This window comes from Lucilia sericata, unplaced genomic scaffold (genome assembly GCF_015586225.1).
Source record: "Lucilia sericata isolate MDLA Ls3-8-SP2 unplaced genomic scaffold, ASM1558622v1 Contig000882F_arrow, whole genome shotgun sequence".
In the NCBI taxonomy this organism is placed as follows: Eukaryota; Metazoa; Arthropoda; class Insecta; order Diptera; family Calliphoridae; genus Lucilia; species Lucilia sericata.
In genome coordinates, this window is record NW_023994872.1 from 61,437 (window position 1) to 85,461 (window position 24,025).

Below are 24,025 nucleotides of genomic sequence, written 5' to 3' on the forward strand. Positions count from 1 at the left end.
AGCACAATTGTGCTGACTAACAACACACACATTCTTATTCTCTTTTGTTTAGTCGTCAGCGAGACAGCGGCGAATGCACATGTGTAGCGGGTGTACGACTTTTTTTCAAATGCTTTGTTTAAAGCACGGAAAAAAATTAATGATGACAATTGAAAAGTATTTTATGAAAAAAAATGCGTTTGGTAATTCTCAATGCCTTTTATGTTACAAAACATTTAAGGAAAGTAGGGAATACGTTTTAAAAAGGCATTATGATACATTTCATAGTTATTTGGACAAATTTAATGATAGAGAAAGAGAAGAATTATTTAGTAAAAAAAAAATTTTTTTTTTTTTGGTAAAAATAAAAGGGTGGTTATCCGAAATAGAAAATAATCAAGAACCATTAGATGAAAAAAAAATAAATATGGAATTGTCAAGCTTAATAAGTTTAGACATTGTTAGGCATGGTCGACCATTTTCTGATGGAGTATTCAAAAAATATATTTTAAATAAGAGTTTTCAAAAGCTGAATTTAAACTTTAGGGAATCTATTCCACTCTCACTGAATACCGTTATTCGTCGCACAGATCAACTTGGAATCTCCGTTGAATCCTTTATTTTAGAAATGTTACGAAACTGCGCATTTTTTTCGTTCTGCCTAGATGAAAGCACGGATATTAATGATATGTGCCAACTTATTGTTTGTATCAGATGCGTAAACAGGGATAATAGCGTTTTTGAAACAATGTTTTCCCTTGAAACTTTTCATGGGAATGTTACAGGAAAGTTATTATATGATATTGTCAATGAAAAGCTTTTATCTTTAGTTGACATAAATAAGTTAGCTGGTGTCTGTACGGATGGTGCTAATGTAATGACAGGTAAGCATGAAGGTTTCATAGGCCAATTAAAAAAACATGACATATCAGTCCACACCTTTCATTGCATTATCCACCAAGCTGCCCTTGCATCCAAATTTCTAACTGATCACCCATCCATGAAAGTTGCAGAAAAAATAGTAAACAAAATACGTGCGGGTCATCACTCACTTACCCACAGAAAATTTGTGAATTTTTTTTTTTCCAATTACAATTACAAACAATTTAGGTAGTGTCCTGAATTACAATTACTAATTACATGTAAATAGAAGGAAATTCTTCAATTGCAAATAATTGTAATTGCCAACATTTCAATTAGAATTACAAATAATTGTTATTGGTTATTGCTCAATTACACATTACAAATAATTGTAATTTGCAAAAAACTTTAATTAAAATAAAAAGATATTGTAATTAGAAAAGAAAATTGTAATCATTACCCCCAACTTGTTTTTTACATATCAAATGTTATGGCACTTAAACTGAAGTTCTTAATTACTTCCAAAAGCACATTTTCAAATCTTAAATGAAAAATTTAATTCTATCACCCTTCCTTTACGTTTACAAAATTTCGTCCAAGATGTAAGATTCTAAGTAAAAACTGTTTTTGTTATTATTACAACTTTTCTAAAAAAAGCTTATATTTTATTTTAGTTACAGATATAATTGTTAGATTTTTCTTCAGAATATCAAGAGGTAGATCCATCCCAATTTTTATTTCACTATCTACAAATTTTTCAAAAGACTATAAATTTTATCTTTAGGAAAATTTGCCCGTACATTTTACTTTAGTTTACACATTTCTTTCAGTGCAGTTCTCTCTCTCTCTCACCAATACACTAACAGTTTTAGCTTTGGCAATCCCTGCTATAAATCAAGTATCATAAAAAGTGGAACATGAGAGAGAGAATATCAATATGCAAACAGCAAAATCGAAACAATATCACTCTTCATTTATATTATGTTAATAACATACTGTTTTCTCACTGATAAATAAATGGAACAGCGAAAATGTGAAACATTAAAAATTAAGAGTATGTGATTATCATAATGTGATGATGTTAAATAGTGTTTATTGTTTTAGAAACTAATATTTATGTTCAAAATATTCTTTTGTTGTTGCTTCTTTTATGCAAATGCAAGAAATATATAAAAGAGTAAAAGGTTTGATCGAACTTACCGCATCATACGGCTCCGATGAAGGCCTCCACAGGAACTTGATGATGTGGTATTATTGCAGTTGTAGATGGAAATGAAATATTATTCTTGCATTTTAAGTTTTTGCCAGTATGTTAGTAAATAGGTTTAGAAATCAGATTTAGGTGTTAAATATCTATTTATACATAGGAAATTAATGTGATAATGTAGGTTTTATAAGGTTTTAAGTCTGTTTTAACATAATTTATATATTTAATTAGTTAATTTTATTAGAATAATTTAGGTTATGGTATAATATATGGACTATTTATTTATTTATAAATTTTAGAAAACATCTATAAAAATGCAAAAGCAATAAGAAATTCGGATTAACCTTATATTATACCATTTTAAAATGAATTAGATTTTAATATTCGGTTTTAATCATTAGGTTATGTTGTAGGTATTTTCTTGATGATATTACATATCACTCATTTTGGGAAATCTGGGGATTTGATTTGTTAGATTTTCAAGTAGTTAAATTAGGTAATTTACTTTTAGTTTCGATATTAATTGTTAGTGTGATAATTTTATAGATCACTGGTTTAGCTCATAATTTAAATAAAGTATTTTAAGATTCAATACTTATTTTGGTTATCGGATTAAATATTGTGTTGGCAAACACGTTTAAGATAAAGATTTCATTTCAATTTATAGTAATTTGGTAGATTTGGATGATGATAATGCAGATTTGGGTAAAAAAAATCACATTTTAGCGATGGTGGAAAGCTTGAGAGTTGGAAATGGTGTTGATTCCAATCTATGGAAGTTGAAGTTTGGTGAAAGATTTACAGTTGTCTTCTATATATTTTCTTAGGTTAAATTTGTCTAGTGTCTGCTACTTATTGTAGTTATACGGCCCACGTGAGTTTCGGACCATATAATGGATGTTGTCCGAGAATGAGGTTATGCTATTACTAAAAAAAATTTTTGATAAATGCATGAATGATAAACACTATACACTCTAAATCTCATTATTACCTTGATTTTGTATCAATTTAGCTAAATTTTCAAAATAATCCACGTTGTTGCCACTTTATTACTGGATTTTACACTTTCTATTGAATGAACTTTGCAAATACTTTGAACTTTTTATCAGAATTATATGTTATGCCGAGTTCTGATGTATATGGTTGAATTTCAAAATTAAAAGAAATTTTGCTCTAAATTATGTTACAATTATACCTCGTGACGCGTAAGAATGTAGAAGAGTAAGTGGAAAATAGATAAAAAAGTAAATTGTTGTAATAAAAAGTAGTAGAAACTTTCGTAGCCTAGTGTTGGTAAACTTGTTCTAGATATGATCAATTGGGTTACCATTGAATCATATTATATTTAATTAAAGTTTAGGTTATTCGAACTCCATTCTCTTCACCATAAATGTTATTGTCCTTTTCTATTTTCTAATTATGTAAATTTAATAAAAAAATATATATTTAAATATTTTTAATAAATATATAAATATAAATATATAATAAAGTTTATTTTGTGGGCATTAGTTATCCCAACAGTCAATGTTGTGACTTTTCGTTCAGACAACAACCATATACTACGTTCTTATATTATCATTTGCAACTATGTGATCCTCTCAGTAAATGAGATGTAAATAGAATGTAAGCACAAACAAAATAAAAACCAGCTGTTAAAAATATCGTGAAATAATAAATTCTAGTCAAAATTTATATAAAACCAAAAACTTTTATTAATAAAAAAACTATCTAGAGAGTTAATCGATCTCTGGTATACGAGTTTTATTAAAAGTTTACAGAGCGTAAAACGCCAAGTACACTGTTGACATGTACAATAAATTAGTAAGAAGTTTGTTTTAGGTTGATGACTTTAAATGTGTAAACAAACTGTTTTAAACTGTGAAATATGCAATTTTTAATTATTAGGAATTTTGGTTTATTTTAATAGGTGAACAAACTGTTAAACTGTGCAATATGCAATTTTTAGTTATTAGGAATTTTGGTTTATTTTAATAGGTGAACAAACTGTTTTAAACTGTGTAATATGCAAAATGTAATCATAATAGAAACAATATGTTATAGTATTGGTTAATATTATGATTTTATTGGGTCGTATTATAACTCCCCCATCGTTAGATTGAGGCTCCGACGAAATATTATAAATATGAATTTTTCTTTTATATATTAATAATGTTAGTATAATAATAATGATGAATATAATTACATTTATCCCATTACTTGTCATATTGAATATTTTATAATTTTTATGTTTAAAGTTGTTCTCATAACTTAATTGTTTTATATAAAGATCTTCCAATTTTAAATCTATAAATGTTTTATTTTCTTTAATATCAGTGATTAGGTGAGATAAAATTACATCTTCTTTGATATTTAATTTGTCATTATAATATGTTCTATTTCTTATTGTTATATTACAATTTTAAAATTTTAAAATAAATGTGCCGAAAAATTTTCCATAGTTTTCATGAAGGCAATTTTCAGTTAGGTTTTCGTAAAAGTTCTTAAGTAAAAGAAAACCTTGTTTTATTTCTTTAATTTCCAAGAAATCGAATTTACTTAATGTACATTTAGCTTCATTATTATGGATAATATTTTCAATCCAAGGGTCTTCAAATGGTTTAAGGTTCTTAGCTAAATTGTCAGTTATGTTGATATGGAAAATGTTTGGTTTCTCATCAAGTAATATTTGATTTTCTTTTAAATATAGTGATTTATTTTCTTTGTTAGGAATTGGTTCAGAAGTAATTTAAGAAAAAGAGTTGGAGGAATATTTTGGTATAGAAAGGATGATTAGAATAGTGTCTTCAAGATATGTTACATCAATTTTGATATTAGTGTAAGTCTTAAAGTCATCAATGAGTTGGTCTAATATGTCCGTCGGAATGATACTTAATTTGCTCGTGAATATCACTTGACCGATATCGTTTACGTGGTTCCTCAAAAGGGTTATATCGTTATCGATTTGGTATATGTGTTTTAGAAAGGTTACTTCATCTTCCAGTGTTGATATTTTATTCTGGATTTCGTTTCGAAATTTATGTATATACCTTGTGACAATGGCTTGTTGCCGGTTAATATGCATTGTAACGTTTTTTATTTGGGAAGAGAGTATTTCGCTTATTTGGATAAATGAGTTTATTTCCATTGAGTTATTTCGCATGCTTTTCGTTAGAATATCAAGAGTATTCTTGATTTAGAGTGGTTTTTACCTCCTCTCTCATCTTTTAAGTATACAGGTCCTGTTTGAATATCCACATTTTCTCGCGTTTTATTAAGTTTATTAATAGTATTCTCTTTGGCTTTCATAATAGATTCCCTGATTGATTGGTAGTCATCCTGACTGATAATTCCGTTCTTGAAATCAATTGGTTTTCTTTTGGTTGTGGAATGAATAGTATTATTATAATACATAATGATTTTATATATTTTTTCTTCAACTAATTCTACTCCTCTGTTAGGGTCATGCTTTAGGATTCTTATATGTTCGTTGATGGTATTATGTAAACGTTCTACATCTGAATTCGAGGTATGGTTATTGTTTGAAGTGTAGTGAATTTCGATATTTTGTTCTCTAAGGAATTCTAAAAGGGGAAGTGCTTTGAAACCTAGTTCGTTATCAATAATTATTTTTTTATGTTTCCAACTGATGATAAATATTGTATTAAAGCTATTTTAAATTCGATCCAGGATCTATTTTTTATTTTTATCGCTTGGGCATATTTGGAGAATTTGTCAATAAATGTCAGGAAAAGCGTTTTTTCTAGACTATAAAATATGTCTGCATGAATTACTTCTCCTGGTTTCTCCGGTGTTTCAGTAATTTTGAATTTTTGTTTAATAGGATTTCTATCATATTTATCCTTATTACAGATTTCACAATTATTTATAAATTGAGTTATTCGCAACTTTAAGATTTCTGTTTTTAATTCTGAATAATTTTCGTTAATTCCTCTATGGTTATTTTTTTATGTTCCTTTTCTATTCTTTCGGTAAGTATATTTTCGTCCAAAATATCTTCTAATACTTTCTTACACATTAAGACCTTGAAAACGTTGTTGGTTTCAAAGTATTTGTTTATTACTTCTTTAAATTTTTCGGAAGTAGTTTTATCATGAATTAAGACTGCGTTAGTTTTATTTGGATTAAAGTGATTTTTTAAAATTGTTATAAGGGTTGGTTCGTCAAAAACTTTAGCTGATATTGTTTTCCTCTCGTTTTTAAAGATTTTCTCATTCTTTATTTTCAGTGAACCAGAGGTTGTTTTAACGATAATAATTTGTTGTCTATAGAAATTCAAAGGGTTGGTAGTTTCTATAATTAAACTATTATTTTCCGGTGTTGGAGGGTTATTTTCTTCGTTTAAATTTACTTCGATTCTAGATAATGCATCGGCGTTTCCGTTTAGAATTCCCTTTTTATACCCTCCACCACCATCAATGGTGATAGAGGGTATATATAACTTTGTCATTCCGAGTGTAACACCAAGAAATATTCATCTGAGATCCAACAAAGTATATATATTCTGGGTCCTTATGAAATTCTGAGTCGATTTAGCTATGTCCGTCTGTCCGTCCGTCCGTCCGTCTGACTGTCTGTCTGTGTAAAACACGCTCACGATAAAACGAAGCAATATAATTTAACCAAATTCACCCAAAATATTCACTATTATCCGGTACAGTTTGGTATTGAAAATGAGCAAAATCGGTTCACATCGGGAAAAGTTATGAATCAAAATTTAAAACAACTCCGAATAAAATAAGCATTTTTTACACATTCTGATGCAATTTTCTTGAAAACTATGCAAGATAATTTCATGAAAGTCATCATACGTTCGTTTCTACACAAGATATTGATTCCTGCTGAAAATTGCCAGAATCGGTCCATAATTTCATATACCTCCCATGCAAAAGTACATATTCCCGGAAAATGAGTTTTTTGTTAATAACATCCGTTAGAATGTTGATATCTTCACAAAATTTTACAAATTAAAATCTTATGTCAATAGAATTCATTGGGAGAAAACATTTTTTGGATCGGTCCATAATTGGTCATAGCTCCCATACAGGGTCCCCTCCCGAAAATCACTTAAAAGCACATAACTCATTACTAAATTAAGATATCCATATAAAATTTGGTACAAGTATTGCTCTCATATACAGAAATATTTCTATTGCGATCGGTCCATAATTGGTCATAGCTCCCATACAAGGACCCTTAACGAAAATCACTTAAACGCGCATAACTCATTACTAAATTAAGATATCCATATAAAATATGGAATAGGTATTGTTAATATGCACAGAAATATTACTATGAAATATATTTCCGATCGGTCCATAATTGGTCATAGCTCCCATACAAGGACCCTTGCCGAAAATCACTTAAACGCACAATATTCATTGCCAAATAATGATATAGATACAGAATTTTGAAAGTTTGTCTTTATATACATAATTGGTCCTAGGTCCTTTTACGAAAATCTCTTAAACGCACATTACTCATTACCAAATAAAGCTAATGATACAAAATTTGGCACAAATATTAGTTTGGTATACAAAAATTCTATTTCAAGATTTTTTCATGATCGGTCTATAACATGGGTGCGGTCGGTCCCATGCCAGTGTCCCTTCAGAAAATCACTTGAACACACATTACTTATTACTAAATTACGATATAGATACAAAATTTGACTGAAATATAGTTTTTATGTGCAGAAATTTTGCTTAAAGAATATTTTACGATCGGTCTATAATTGGTCATATCTCCCATACTAGGTTCTGCCCCTAAAAACAATTTGTGTAGAACAAAATTATATATATGTATTTTGAAAATCCTTAAATCTTTCACACACATGCATACATGCACATTATTAAATATCGTTAACGCATATCTAAGGGCGCTATACAAATATAAAAGAAAATGGGGTTTGTAATGTTCAACAAATCTTGGAATTGTAACAGATTTAAGCTGTTTAAATCTTGGTGTTTTTCTATTTAAGACATGAAAAACTTATTTCTAAAAATATTTGATCAATTAAAAAACTATTAATATAAAAGTAGCTGGTGGAGGGTATTTAAGATTTGGCTCAGCCGAATATAGCACTCTAACTTGTTATACCCTCCATCACCATCAGTGGTGATAGAGGGTATATATAACTTTGTCATTCCGTGTGTAACACCAAGAAATATTCATCTGAGACCCAACAAAGTATATATATTCTGGCTCCTTATGAAATTCTGAGTCGATTTAGCTATGTCCGTTTGTCCGTCCGTCCGTCTGTCTGTGTAAAACACGCTCACGTTAAAACGAAGCAATATAATTTAACCAAATTCACCCAAAATATTCCCTATTATCTGGTACAATTTGGTATTGAAAATGAGCCAAATCGGTTCACATCGGGAAAAGTTATGAATCAAAATTTAAAACAACTCCGAATAAAATAAGCATTTTTTACACATTCTGATGCAATTTTCTTGAAAACTATGCAAGATAATTTCATGAAAGTCATCATACGTTCGTTTCTACACAAGATATTGATTCCTGCTGAAAATTGCCAGAATCGGTCCATAATTTCATATACCTCCCATACAAAAGTACATATTCCCGGAAAATTAGTTTTTTGTTAATAACTTCCGTTAGAATGTTGATATCTTCACAAAATTTTACAAATTAAAATCTTATGTCAATAGAATTCATTGGGAGAAAACATTTTTTGGATCGGTCCATAATTGGTCATAGCTCCCATACAGGGTCCCCTCCCGAAAATCACTTAAAAGCACATAACTCATTACTAAATTAAGAGATCCATATAAAATTTGGTACAAGTATTGCTCTCATATACAGAAATATTTTTATGCAATTTTTTTGCGATCGGTCCATAATTGGTCATAGCTCCCATACAAGGACCCTTGCCGAAAATCACTTAAACGCACAGAACTCATTACTAAATCAAGATATCCATATAAAATTTGGTACAAGTATTGCTCATATGCACAAAAATATTACTATGAAATTTTTTTCCGATCGGTCCATAATTGGTCATAGCTCCCATACAAGGTCCCCTCCCGAAAATCACTTAAACACACATAACTTATTACTAAATCAAGATATCCATATAAAATTTGGTATAATTATTGCTTACATATACAGAAATATTACTATGAAATTTTTTTCCGATCGGTTCATAATTGGTCATAGCTCCCATACAAGGTCCCCTCCCGAAAATCACTTAAACACACATAACTCATTACTAAATTAAAATATCCATATAAAGTTTGGTACAAGTATAGCTCTCACATATAGAAATATTACTATGAATTTTTTTTCCGATCGGTCCATAATTGGTCACAGCTCCCATACAAGGTCACCTCCCGAAAATGACTTAAATGCACAATATTCATTGCCAAATAATGATATAGATACAGAATTTTTAAATTTTGTCTTTATATACATAATTGCTCCTAGGTCCTTTTACGAAAATCTCTTAAACGCACATTACTCATTACCAAATAAAGCTATTGATACAAAATTTGGCACAAATATTAGTTTGGTATACAAAAATTCTATTTCAAGATTTTTTCAAGATCGGTCTATAACATGGGTGCGGTCGGTCCCATGCAAGTGTCCCTTCAGAAAATCACTTGAACACACATTACTTATTACTAAATTACGATATAGATACAAAATTTGACTGAAATTTAGTTTTTATGTGCAGAAATTTTGCTTAAAGAATATTTTACGATCGGTCTATAATTGGTCATATCTCCCATACTAGGTCCTGCCCCTAAAAACAATTTGTGTAGAACAAAATTATATATATGTATTTTGAAAATCCTTAAATCTTTCACACACATGCACATTATTAAATATCGTTAAAGCATATCTAAGGGCGCTATACAAATATAAAAGAAAATGGGGTTTGTAATGTTCAACAAATCTTGGAATTGTAACAGATTTAAGCTGTTTAAATCTTGGTGTTTTTCTATTTAAGACATGAGAAAACTTATTTCTAAAAATATTTGATCAATTAAAAAACTATTAATATAAAAGTAGCTGGTGGAGGGTATTTAAGATTTGGCTCAGCCGAATATAGCACTCTAACTTGTTATATTTAATTTCATAATCGTATTCTTGTAATCGTAGTCTCCATCTTATCAGTTTTGAATTTGGTTCCTTTATGGAAAATAAACATTTTAAGGGTCTGTGGTCAGTTTCAATTAAGAATCGTCTGCCAAACAGATATGGTCTTAATTGTTGAGTCGCCCATACTATCGCTAATAGTTCCTTTTCGATAGTACTATAGTTTTGTTCGTGGTCGTTTAATGTACGACTTGCATAGCAAACTGGATGTCCGTCTTGGGATAGCACTGCTCCTATTGCAAAATTACTTGCGTCTGTTTGTAGAGTGAATTTTGTATTAAAATCGGGATATATTAGTACAGGAGAATTAACTAATAATATTTTCAATGTTTCGAAACTTTCTTTGTATTCCGGGTCGTTTATATCCATACTAGCATCTTTCTTCAAGTATTTTGTTATTGGTCTAGCAATTTTCGAATAATCCTTTATAAATTTCCTATAGTACCCAGCTAAACCGAGAAACTGTTTGATTTCTTTTGGTGTAGTCGGTAATGGAAGTTTTTGAACGCATGTTATTTTATCTGGATTCGGCTTGATGCCCTCTTCGGTTACAATATGTCCAAGAAAATTCGTTTCTCTTTTCAAAAATTCGCTTTTATCGAGTTGTATTTTTAGATTTACATCTTTCAATCTTTGAAATACTTTAGTTAAGGACTCTAAATGTTCTTGGAGTGAGGTTGAAAATATAATTATATCATCTAAGTATACCAAGCAAATCTTATTAATTAGGTCTCCTAGAACATTGTTCATTAACCGTTGAAAGGTTGCCGGGGCTGTCTTAAGCCCAAAGGGCATACGAAGGAACTCGTAATGACCACCTTCAACACTGAAACCCGTCTTATGGAATCCTTTGGCAAGGTCCAATGTCGTAAAGTATTGACATCTTCCTAGTTTTTCTAGGATTTCGGCAATGTTGGGGATTTGATATTTGTTGTCAATCGTTACCTCATTTAATTTACGGTAATCGATTACCAATCTCCATTTCTTCTTACCACTAGCATCCATTTTCTTTGGTACGATCCAAACAGGTGAGTGAGTAAGGTGAGTGACTATGTCGTAAAGTATTGACATCTTCCTAGTTTTTCTAGGATTTCGGCAATGTTGGGGATTTGATATTTGTTGTCAATCGTTACCTCATTTAATTTACGGTAATCGATTACCAATCTCCATTTCTTCTTACCACTAGCATCCATTTTCTTTGGTACGATCCAAACAGGTGAGTGAGTAAGGTGAGTGACTATGTCTGATTATTTTTTTCTCTAGCATTTCTTGAATTTGCCTTTTCACTTCGTCTTTATGAACGTAGGAATAGCGATATGTTTTCGTAGCAATTGGAATATTGTTGACTGTCCTTATTTCGTGTTTAATTGCGTTGGTAAATGTTAAGTCACTTTCTTCTGTGTAAAATATTTTCTTAAAATTTTTTATAATCTGTAGTAATTTTCCTTTTTCTTCAGAGTTTAAGTGAGAGGTTCGAATCTGTTCCAATAAAGGAATTTTTGAATTTTCATTATTAGAAGGATGAATATGAAAATTTTCCTCTGTTATTTTATCTGTTTCTTGGGTATGAAATACAACTCTTTTTGGTATATTCCCACAGACATTGATGAGAGCATTTATTTTGAAATTTTCTGCTTCATATATTCCTTCCATGATTTCAATAATATTGTTGTTTGTTAGTATTGTTTTGGATTTATATATTAAACCGTCTCTCTGTTCTATAGGTAATTCTACTTCATATATGCCGTCCTTTTCAAAATAATATTCCACGCCACTTGTGTTATATTTTATTGGGATTCGTTTTTCCCCAATTTCAATTATATTATCTCTAAGATTTATTATAGCCTTTAGTTGTATCAGAATATTGTTTCCAATTAACCCATCATAATAAGTGTGAAAGTTACATACCAAAAATTCTATTGTATTGTTGGTGTCACCAAGTTCTACGAAAAGTGGAATAGATACTTTTTCACTGATTTGGATAGTATGTTGAAGTGTTTTGAGGTTCATAACATCAGTATTTTTCCTCCATATAGGATGGCAAATACCTGGGTTAATTATGGAGTGCGTTGCTCCTATGTCTACAATAAATTTTAAAGTTCCCAATTTTGTTTTTACTGTTATATATGGTAATTTTCCGTAGAGGCTGTCTGCTGAAAATTTTCCACATTATTGACGTCCATTGGTTCCACGTCAGATGGTTGTGGTTGACCCATTTGATTGTTGTTGTTATAATTCTGACTATTCTGCCATCTTTGGTCTTGTACATTATTTTTGTAAGTATGTCTAGAATTTTCTCGACTATTATCGTTCTGTCGATAATTACCATGTCCTTTATCTGCTTAATATTTCTTTTTGTAATTATCTTTACCTGAATTTGATTGTGAAGAATTTGCATCATTTTGATTTCCCTTGATTTGTTTAGTCTTTCCCGAATATATGTTGCCATCTTTGCCCATCCGGTCGTACCCATTTTCGTACAAGATGTCCATAGCAGCTTCCAACGATGTTGGATTTTTGCATGCTAATATTGTTTTCATAGGCTCTGGGATTTTATTTTTGAAGATATGTAGAGCTGATCTTTGATTGTTCATTGAAACCTGGTTTGCGGCTTCACCTTCGCCTAGTACCATCACGCTTTTATTGTTTAAACGCCTTAATCTATATTTAATATCATTATAGAATTCGATTGTATTGGTCCGAAAAGTTACAGCTCTTAAGTCGTCATACAATTCATCGCAATTTTTTCTTTTTCCAAAGTTGTTCTGAAGGGTTCTCTTAATATCTTCCCAAGATCGAGCTTGGGTATTTATCTCGATTACTTCCTTCGCCCTCCCAACGAGTCTACTCTTAATTATGTCAGAGAACAATAGTTGCGATAACTCGTCGTACGTGGCAAGTATTGGGTATATTCTGTCTATCAATCTCGTAAAAGTCATTATGTCATTTCTACTCCCGTTGAATTGGGGTAAGCTGTTAAGGTATTTAATAGGGTCAAGGGTGATCTGTTGAGGGTTTGCCATTTTGGAGTGATAGAAAAGGAATTAAAGGAGTATGTGAAAAAATTTTTAGAAGAAGATCAAATTTAGTTCACAACAAGAATTTTCAGTTGTGATCACGCGAGATATAAAACCGAATTGCCAATAAAAAAAAAATCCGATGGAAAATTTTTCGAAGAAAGCAAATTGATTTTCTTAAAATTATCCGTACAAGAAAAATATAAATATAGTAATAAAGATGATAATAACAGTTACAATTGTAAATGTAAATTAATATAATGTAATACTAAACTTACGATGATAGATGGTTTTTTTTCTGCTTTGATGTTGTCGTTCTTTAAATACTGTTGATGGTGTTGTTCCTTCGGTTAAAGTTCCTTTATTATTGGCTGAATTGTTTCCTCTGGATTTCCACTCAGTTTACTCGTACTGTTTTGTAAAATAGATCACTTTTGATTCATGTTGAAGCCACTTTATTATTATTTTAAATAGGTATAGCTTTTTGTTTTATATATGTAGGGCAGAGTTATTTTATTGTTCTATAATTCACATAATTCAAAACAAAGTTAATTTATTGTTTTGATTTTATATTTTTTTCTTTCTTAATCCTTTTTTTTTTCTTCCTTTATAAAACAAATTTTTTTTATTGCCTTATATTTTCACGGTCAAAACAAAATTAATTTATTGTTTTGATGAGTCCTAATCAAGTCTAATAATTTATTTCCACTTAGTTAAATGATTTGACTACCTTTTTTATTTTCACTTAGTCAAAGGATATGACTATTTTTATTATTTTAAGGAATTGATATTAACATACCAATCCCATCCTCGTCGCTAGAAATGAATAGGGTTCGTTGAGAATACAAAAAAAACACAAGTTTATTTTTGTTTTCTTTAATTAATGTTTATTAGGTTTTTGATACTCGATTAAGACTAACTCAATGATACAAAATTAGTTTATTTATAACTTATGGTTTTCTAAAAATAAATGCTTAATTGCAAAAGATATAAAAATAAAGAATTACATTGATATTTCGCTAGTCATCGAAAACAAAATTAGTAAGAAGTTTGTTTTAGGTTGATGACTTTAAATGTGTAAACAAACTGTTTTAAACTGTGAAATATGCAATTTTTAATTATTAGGAATTTTGGTTTATTTTAATAGGTGAACAAACTGTTTTAAACTGTGTAATATGCAAAATATCAATATAAAAGAAAAAGTAATCATAATAGAAACAATATGTTATGGTATTGGTTTATATTATGATTTTATTGGGTCGTATTATAACTATTAACCCTTTGTTTGTTTTTCAGTTGTTGGAATTTAATCAACTGGACACAAATATTTTGACACAAAACTAATGTTTTTGTGCTGCCGGAAAACTTATAACACCTTATAGGGATTATTTAAGCCAAGTTAACGTGTCTATGTGTTTTTTTTTTATATCAAAGCAGCATACATTTATGAAAATTTAATCCAGAGGAAATTACTTTTTGTCATATCATTTCTGAAGTATGTAATTTTCACCACCAAATCTACAAAATTTTATTTTACTGTTTACTTATTTATGAATAAGAATATTGCTTTAGTTTGTAGTAAAATATACATTTCAAAACTAGAAAACAAGTACTTGTTTGCTAAAATTGATTTAATATTAATAAATCTAAAATCAAAACCAGATCTTGTTCCTATGGATTTGTTCATTGTTTGTTAATAGGATTTAATTTATAACAAGTAAGAGTGTTATATTCGGCTATGCCGAATCTTATATACCCACCATCAAACCTCGTTTGACTCGAATGAAACTTACTTATGTCGAATTTCATCTATATACTCGTATATTTAGGCCAGTTATAAGCGTTAAAGTAATTTTCTGAATGGGACCATATATAGGGTGGTAGGGTCAATTATGGGTCGATCCTCATAAAATTTGGTAGATAGAATTTGGTTTGTATTAAATTTATTTGTGTCGAATTTCATCGCTACACTCGTATTTTTAAACCATTAATAAGCGTTGCAGTCATTTTCTGAAGGGGACCTTATATGGGGGGTAGGGTCAATCATGGACCGATCCTCATAAAATTTTTTAGATAGATTTTGACTCGAATGAAACTTACTTATGTCGAATTTCATCTATATACTAGTATTTTTAAGCCAGTAATGAGCGTTAAAGTCATTTTCTGAAGGGGACCTTATATGGGGGGTAGGGTCAATTATGAACCGATCCTCATAAAATTTCGCATATTGATTTTGGATCATAAGAAACTTACTTATGTCGAATTTCATCGCTATATTCGTATTTTTAAACAAGTTATGGCTGTTAAAGCTGCTTTTCGAGGGGCCACTTGTATGGGGGCTATCCGAAAACGTGGACCGATATTGCCCATTTTCAATACCAAACAAACCTTACCTAATAGAAATATTTATGTGAAATGTGAAATTTATGTGAAATTTCAACCCTCTAGCTCTTTCCACTCGGACTCTATCGTGCTTTCAACAGACAGACGGACGGACAGACGGACAGACATAGCTAGATCGTCTTAGAATTTAATGAGGACCCAGAATATATATACTTTTGTGGGTCTATGACCAATATTTCTATGTGTTACAAACGGAATGACAAAATCAATATACCCCCCATCTTTTTTGATGGTGGGTATAAAAACACAAAAATAAGAATTGTGAGACAATAACAAAAAAACGACCATTACAGTCTAAAACGATTAAAATCGGATAAATAGTTGAAATATAAAAAATATATGATGTCAAATTTAATACTTGTTGAATAAAATCTTCAAAAATGTGAACTTTGAACCTCAATAAAATGTAAATCGTAATGAATTTGAAATTTTGGAGAACTTTAAACTTTTTTATAACAATGATTATCTGTACCAAGTTTCATCAAAATCGGAAAGCGTAGGGTACAAAATCCGTTCGAAAATTTTTGAAATGGCCCAATATATAATAACGTCATTAATTTTTCATAATTCATCATGATCATCAAAGAGTTCAAAATTGTTAAATTTTTATGGAAATTAAGTAGTTTATTTTACTAAAAGTTCATTTACATGAGGACCCCTTATTTTCCCAATCTATTTTTTTTATATTTTGTTGAGTACTCCACAAACTGTTTTTGGTAAAGAAATAAAGAAAATGGAAGATACAGCTTTTACGATATAATTGGCTCAAGGAAAATTGTTAATATCATTATACTTATTTTAAAACTGCATTATTTTAACAAAGTTTTTTTAACTACAAGACATAGGAATTATTTAGAAAATATACCATGTCAAAATTAATGATTGTTGAAAAAAAATCTTAAAAAATATGAACTTTTAATATCGATAAAATCTAACATCTATTAAATCTTGCTGCACCACCATCAGTGATGATAGAGGGTATATATAAGTTTGTCATTCCGTGTGTAACACCGAGAAATATTCATCTGAGACCCAGCAAAGTATATATATTCTTGGTCTATAACTATTGTCATACATTTTTCTCACAAATAGAAATTATTTTAAATCCAGAAGGTTAAATTTAGTACTCTCTGTAACAGTTTGTTAAGTGGTAGTTTTGTTTTTAATAGCATATTGTAAGGCGTAATGAAAGTAAGTCTAACATATTAAGGTAAATCTGAATCAATCCATAAAATTTGATAATTTATGAAACCAGTTTAAGGTGGAGGGTATTTAAGATTCGACAAAGCCGAATATATAACCTGTCTTTTATTTTTTTAAAGCGGCCTGAAATATGTTTTAGCGATATTTAATAATTTGTGTGAAAGATTTAAGGAAATTCAAATTTTCGGGCAGGACCTAGTACGGGAGATATGACCAATTATGGACCGATGGTAAAAAATCTTTAAGTAACATTTCTGTATATAATGTAATATTTCAATAAAATTTTGTATCTATTTCGTAATTTAATATTAAGTAATATGTGTTTAAGTGATTTTCGAAAGGGAACCTTGTATAGGACCGATCGCACCCATTTTGTTAACCAATAGTGAAAAAATCTTGAAATAAAATTTTTGTATACAAAAGCTTTATCTGGTAATGAGTAATGTGCGTTTAAGAGATTTCCGTAAGAGGACCTTGTATGGGAGCTATGACTAATTATGGTCCGATCGTAAAATTTCCACAGTAACATTAATGTATATAAAGACAAAATTTTGGCTAAATTCTGTATCTATATCATTATTTGGTAATGAATACACAATATTCAATTGATTTTCTGGAGGTGACCTTGTATGGGAGCTATGACCAAATATGGACCGATCGTGAAAAAAATTTATATTGTACTTTATGTATATAAGAACAATATTTGTGCTAAATGTATCGATATCAATATTTAGTAATGAGTTATGTGCGTTTAAGTGATTTTCGGAAGGGAACCTTTTATGGGAACTATGACCAAATATGAACCGACCGTGAAAAAATTTTGAAATAACTTTTCTGTGTACAAAAATAGTATTTATGACAAAATTTTTTATGGATATCACTATTTGGTAATGAGTTGTGTGCTTTTAAGTGTTTTTCTGAAGGGGACCTTGTATGGGAGCTATGACCAATTATGGACCGATCGGAAAAAATTTCACAGTAACATTTTTGTATATAAGAGCAATACTTGTAACATATTTTATATGGATATCTTAATTAAGTAATGAGTTATGTTTAGTAATTAAGTAATGAGTTATGCGCGTTTATGTGATATTCGGGAGGGGACCTTGTATGGGAGCTATGATCAAGTAAGGACCGATCGGAAAAAAATTTCACAGTAACATTTCTGTACATAAGAGCAATACTTGTACCAAATTTTATATGGATATCTGAATCAAGTAATGAGTTATGTGCGTTTAAGTGATTTTCGGGAGGGGACCTTGTATGGAAGCTATGACCAATTATGGACTGATCCAGAAATTTTTTTCTGCAGATGAATTCTATTGACATTGGAATTTTAATTTGTAAAATTTTGTTAAGATATCAACATTCTGACGGAGGTTATTAACAATAAACTCATTTTCCGGGAATATGTACTTTTGTATGGGAGGTATAAGAAATTGTGGACCGCTTCCGGCAATTTTCAACATAAATAAATTTCTCGTGTAAAAACAAATGTGTGATGATTTGCATGGAATTATATTGCATAGTTTTCGTGAAAATTACATCAAAATGTGTAAAAAATGCTTATTTTTTCGGATTTGTTTTAAATTTTGATTCCGTCCGTAAAACAACTCCGAAAAAAATAAGCATTTTTTACACATTCTGATGTAATTTTCACGAAAACTATGCAATATAATTCCATGAAAATCATCATACATTGTTTTTACACGCTCACGTTAAAACTAAGTAAAGGAAATCAACCAAATTCACCCAAAATATTTATTATTATCCTAAGCAGTTTGGTATTGAAAATCAGCGGTTCACAACGTAAAAAGTTATGAGTAAAAATTTCAGACTACCTCGAAAAAAATTACGTTTTTTTCCTAATTCTTTTGAAGTTTTCTCAGAAACTACCAAAGATATTGCAATAAATTTTGTCACACTTTACTTTTTTAGGGCAGTGATCAATTATGTTCAAAATCTTTACAATCGATCCAACATTTCTCATAGCCCCCATACAAAGGTATATATTCCCGGAAATTAGTTTATCGTTAATAATAATAAAAACAGAAATCATACTACCAACGTAGATCTCAATCGGTCCACAATTGGTCATAGCTCCCATATAAGGTCCACTTCCGAAAATCACCTAAACGCACATATTACATTGATGAATAAAGCTATTGTGATAAAATTCGACCTGGATATGTTCCGTGTACATACAAATCATTCTACCAAACTTTTTACGGATCGGTCCATTATTGGTCATAGCTCCCATATAAGGCCCACTTCCGAAAGTCATTTAAAAGCTCATATTTCATTGTCAAATAAAGCTATTTTGATAAAATTCGACACAAATATGTTCAGTCTAAATATAAATCACTGTACGAAATTTTTTCCGGATAGGCCCATAATTGGTCACAGCTCGCATATAAGGTCGACTTCCGAAAATCACTTAAACGCATATATTTCATTGAATTGTAAAGCTATCGGGATAAAATTCGACACAAATTTATTTTGTACACATACAAATCTTTCTACAAAATTTTTTTTACGGATCGGTCCATTATTGGTCATAGATCCCATATAAGGCCCACTTCCGAAAATCACTTAAAAGCACATATTTCAATGTCAAGTAAAGCTATCTTGATAAAATTCGTCACAAATATGTTTTGCCTAAACATAAATCACTTTACGAAATTTTTTCTGGATAGGCCCATAATTGGTCATAGCTCCCATATAAGGTCCACTTCCGAAAATCACTTAAACGCATATATTTCATTGAATTCTAAAGCTATCGGGATAAAATTCGACGTGAATATGTTTTGTGTACGTACAAATCATTTTACCACTTTTTTCTCGGATCGGTCCATTATTGGTCATAGCTCTCATATAAGGTCCAATTCTGAGAATCACTTAAACGCACATATTTCATTGTCAAATAAAGTTATCTTGAGAAAATTCGACAATTATATGTTTTGTCATTACATAAATCACTCTACGAAATTTTTTTCCGGATAGGCCCTTAATTGCTCATAGCTCCTATATAAAGTCCACTTCCTAAAATCACCTAAACGCACATATTTAATTGATTAATAAAGCTATTGGAGTAAAATTAGACTTGATCTTTTTATGCTTATAAATCGTTATACGAAATTGTTTCCTGATCGGTGCATAATTGGTCACAACTCCCATATAAGGACCATTTCTGAAAATTAATTAACGCACATTTTATACATAGGTATACAATTTTTTCTGGATCGGTCCATATTTGGTCACAACTCCCATATAAGGACCATTTCTCAAAATTACTTAAACGCACATTTTATACATATGTAGGTATAAAATTTGACATACGGAAATTTTCCGGACAGGTCCATAAGTTGCCTTAGCTCCCACATAAGGTTAACTTTTGAAAATCACTTAATACCACTTAATTCGTTATTAAATTATTAATCCGGATAAAATTCGACATAAGTATGTTCTGTGTATAGATAAATCATTCTAATTTTTTCTGTACGTAATCAAAATTAGTTCGACAAAAATTTTAGCGAGTTATCTAAAAATTAGATAGTTAGATGGGTTTCAATAAAAAGTAGTAGTAGGTATTTAAGATTCGGAATAGCCGAATATAGCACTCTAACTTGTTTGAGTATTTCGTTTCGTATGTTTCATTGCCTTGTGTATATTGTTTTTGTTTTTTGGTGTAAAACCAATTGGTTGATGCTGGTGGAGGGTATTTAAGATTCGGAATAGCCGAATATAGCACTCTAACTTGTTTGAGTATTTCGTTTCGTATGTTTCATTGCCTTGTGTATATTGTTTTTGTTTTTTGGTGTAAAACCAATTGGTTTTACTGCCATGTGTATTTGTTTTTTTTTGTGTGTTTATTTCGTTTAGCGTTGTTGTTCGTTTTGCTATTGCTATAATAATGATATATGTAAACGGGAAAATGAAATAAATTAAAATTTTATAGAATTAATATTTTTTAAATACACTGTGGTGAAGGGTATATAAGATTCGGCACAGCCGAATATAGCACTCTTACTTGTTTGGTGTTTCTTTGTTTTTTCTATTCTTTCAAAGTAAAATTTCATATTGTAAAGTGTTTTTGAAAGTACAAGTGGTTTAACCGTGATTGTGGCATTAAAAATAAATAATTAATTAAATTAAATAAATAAGTATAAATTGAAAATAGTAAGTGTTGTTGTGTGTTTTTTATATTAAAAGAAATATTCGGCTTCAGTAAAAGAAATTTAAGACGATTAAAAAAAGTGGAAGCTAAAAATTTAAAAAGATATGTAGGTGTTACAACGGACTGCTTAGAAAGCAATATTGTAATAAATGATCAGATTGTACAAAATGATCAGGACGAATTTCATCAACTAGTGCGACCATTACTGAAGAAAATACAGGAGGATTAAATTACAAATTATCGTCTTGGTATAGGAAACACCTGCCAGGTAAAACATGCTGCAATGAGCTATTAGAAATTCTTCGGTCAGAAGGCCTGGACGTTCCAGCTTCAGTCAATAACTTTACGAAAGCAAATAATATGATTACAAGAACGGTTACCCCTGGAACGTATTTGCACATTGGCATTTAAAGTCGTGTACTGGCACTAAAAGAAGAAATTATATCTGGAAAAATACAGGAATTATTTGTGGATATTGGCATAGATGGTTTGCCCGTTTTTAAAAGTTCGAGTTAGACCTTGTGGCCAATTATGGGATATATTTCTAATTTTCCCAACTCAGAAGTTTTTTTAATCGGGACATATATGGGAAAAAAAAGCCCGCAAATGTGGATACATACTTACACGACCTTATGTACGAAGTGAAAATTATAGTAAGAGCATTCATTTGTGATAGTCCGGCCCGTGCATTTTTATGAGGAATAGTTGGCCACAATGCATTTCATGGATGTTCCAAATGTAATCAATTGCGTACCACTCTCCAAAGGACTATAGTTTTTTCGTCTCAGTCTGGTCCTTTACGCTCGGATGAAGACTTTTCAAATAGAAGGGACCCATACCACCATTTACCACAGTACAGGACTTCCAAAAACATATTAGGGAGTATTTAATGGATTTGGGAGTATGTAAAAAAATTGTAAATTTCTGGGTTAATAGGAAAAATTTACATTTCAAATTTTCAAATGAAAATTTGGAATCTATCTTCGAATAGCTGAAATCGTTAGCCAAGTATGTGCCTTGTGAGTTTGGAAGAAAACCTAGAAGTTTAGCAGAATTTCCAAGGTGGAAAGCAATCGAATTCCGCCAATTTGTTTTATATACGCCGATAATAGTACTTCGAGGAATTTTAAATGAGGATTACTATTATCATTTTCTTTTATTTCATTGCTCTTACCGAGTATTGCTTTCAAGAAATGCTATTGATTACTTGACAATTGTGAGTAACATGCTAGAAGATTTTGTAAAAAATTTCGAACTGCTATATCCTAAACAATATTTATCGTACAATGTACATAATATGTTACATATTACACAATATACTAAGGAATTTGGAAATCTTCAATCAATTACTGCCTACAAATTTGAAAATTTTTTGCAATCTATTAAAAAAAGATCAAAAGTCCAACAAATATTTTGCCGCAAGTAGACAATAATTTCAATGAATATTGCCCCTTCAAAAAGCAAAAATATTTGGGATTCCAAATATCAGGGAGCAATATAATAAGAAAATATATTACAAAAGAATTTACTTTGACAAAAAATAAACCAGACAATATGTGCTGTTTAAAGACCAATTTTCCTTTTCAAATTTCAAACTTCGAATCACGCGATGGAAAGTTATTTGCTGTAGGTAGATGATATATGAAGAAAACGCCTTTTTATGAAACTCCTGTTACCTCTGCTGATTTTGGAATTTACGTAGTATCAAATAACTTTCTATCACATGATGAAAAAATTCTTACAGATAATATTGCTTATAAATATGTTTCATTTCCGATCGATGATGATTTCCTCCTTATACCTGTTATTCACACAGCAGATATATTATTATTAAAAAATTTAATTATTGTGTTTTTTATTATTTCAGACAAAGCAAATGAAATAACTCATAAATTGAACCAAATTTTAAATAACCAATCTGACTTGATAATGGCAGCTAATCTTAATAATCGTTTGGATGATGTAGAAAAGAAAATTGGAATTAATACGGGAGCTCATTCCGAAGAATTAGCAATTTTAAAAGAAATGGTGAAGACAAACATATCGATTCCCCCAACGCAAAACTTCCCAATTAAATCTGAGGAGGAAATAAAAATTGTAGAGAAAAAAATTCAAGAAGATTTCGAAAAATATGTAAGATTATTTAAAAAATATGATATTTAGTCCACTATATCTGATAATTTGATTTTTTTTCAGGTTAGCATTATTAAAATTATAATTTCACCAGAAGGTCTTACAGAAAACTTTTGTAAAATCATTGATATTTCCATTATATTATCACACAATTATTACGGTACCCAAAATAAGAAGGCGTTTAAAGAATTTAAACTTTTAATATGGCCATTTTCGGTAAATTACTTTTTTTAACTTATAAACTTTTTGCTAAATATTAACTAATTAGTCTAAAGTGTAGTTCACTATATAGTCAAGTCTATAGTCTAATCTATAATCTAGTCTATATTCTAGTCTATAGTCTAGTCTATAGTAGATTTTATAGTGTAGTCTAGTCTATAAGTTAGTCTATAGCTTAGTATATAGTATTGTCTAGTCTATACATTAGTCATTAGTATAGTATAGTCTGTAAGTTAGTCCACAGTTGAGTTTATATTACAGTTTATATGTTAGTCTATAATATAGTCTCTAGTAGTCCACAGTCAAGTCTATAGATAGTATATATGTACATATGTGTTTTAGTTTAGATTTTTCATGTTACAAAATTTGTATTTTTTATTCTCTATTCTTATTTCAGAAGCTGCCCGATGCGAGGGATCAAATGGAAAGGATTACGCCAAAAACATTACAAATTGCTTCAAAGTTCAAAAGGCCAGACACTTTCAAGAAATCTGTTACAATAAAAAAACCGGCAAAATTTAATTTATTTATTTAATTCACCAAATAGTTTTCTTCTTTTCATCTATATTTATGAATTCTGTTTTTTTTTTGTTTTGTTTTTTACTAAATAAGCCTTTATTTATGAATTATTTTTATTAATAAAAATATTTTAACAAAAACTCTTGAAATTTTAGTTAATGTAATTAT

At 29.9% G+C, this 24,025-nt stretch overlaps 1 pseudogene; it reads left to right on the plus strand.

Moving 5' to 3' along the window:
- The first annotated feature begins 727 nt into the window (after positions 1–727).
- Positions 728–23,860, plus strand: LOC119608809 (annotated as a pseudogene).
- Positions 23,861–24,025: the final 165 nt, after the last annotated feature.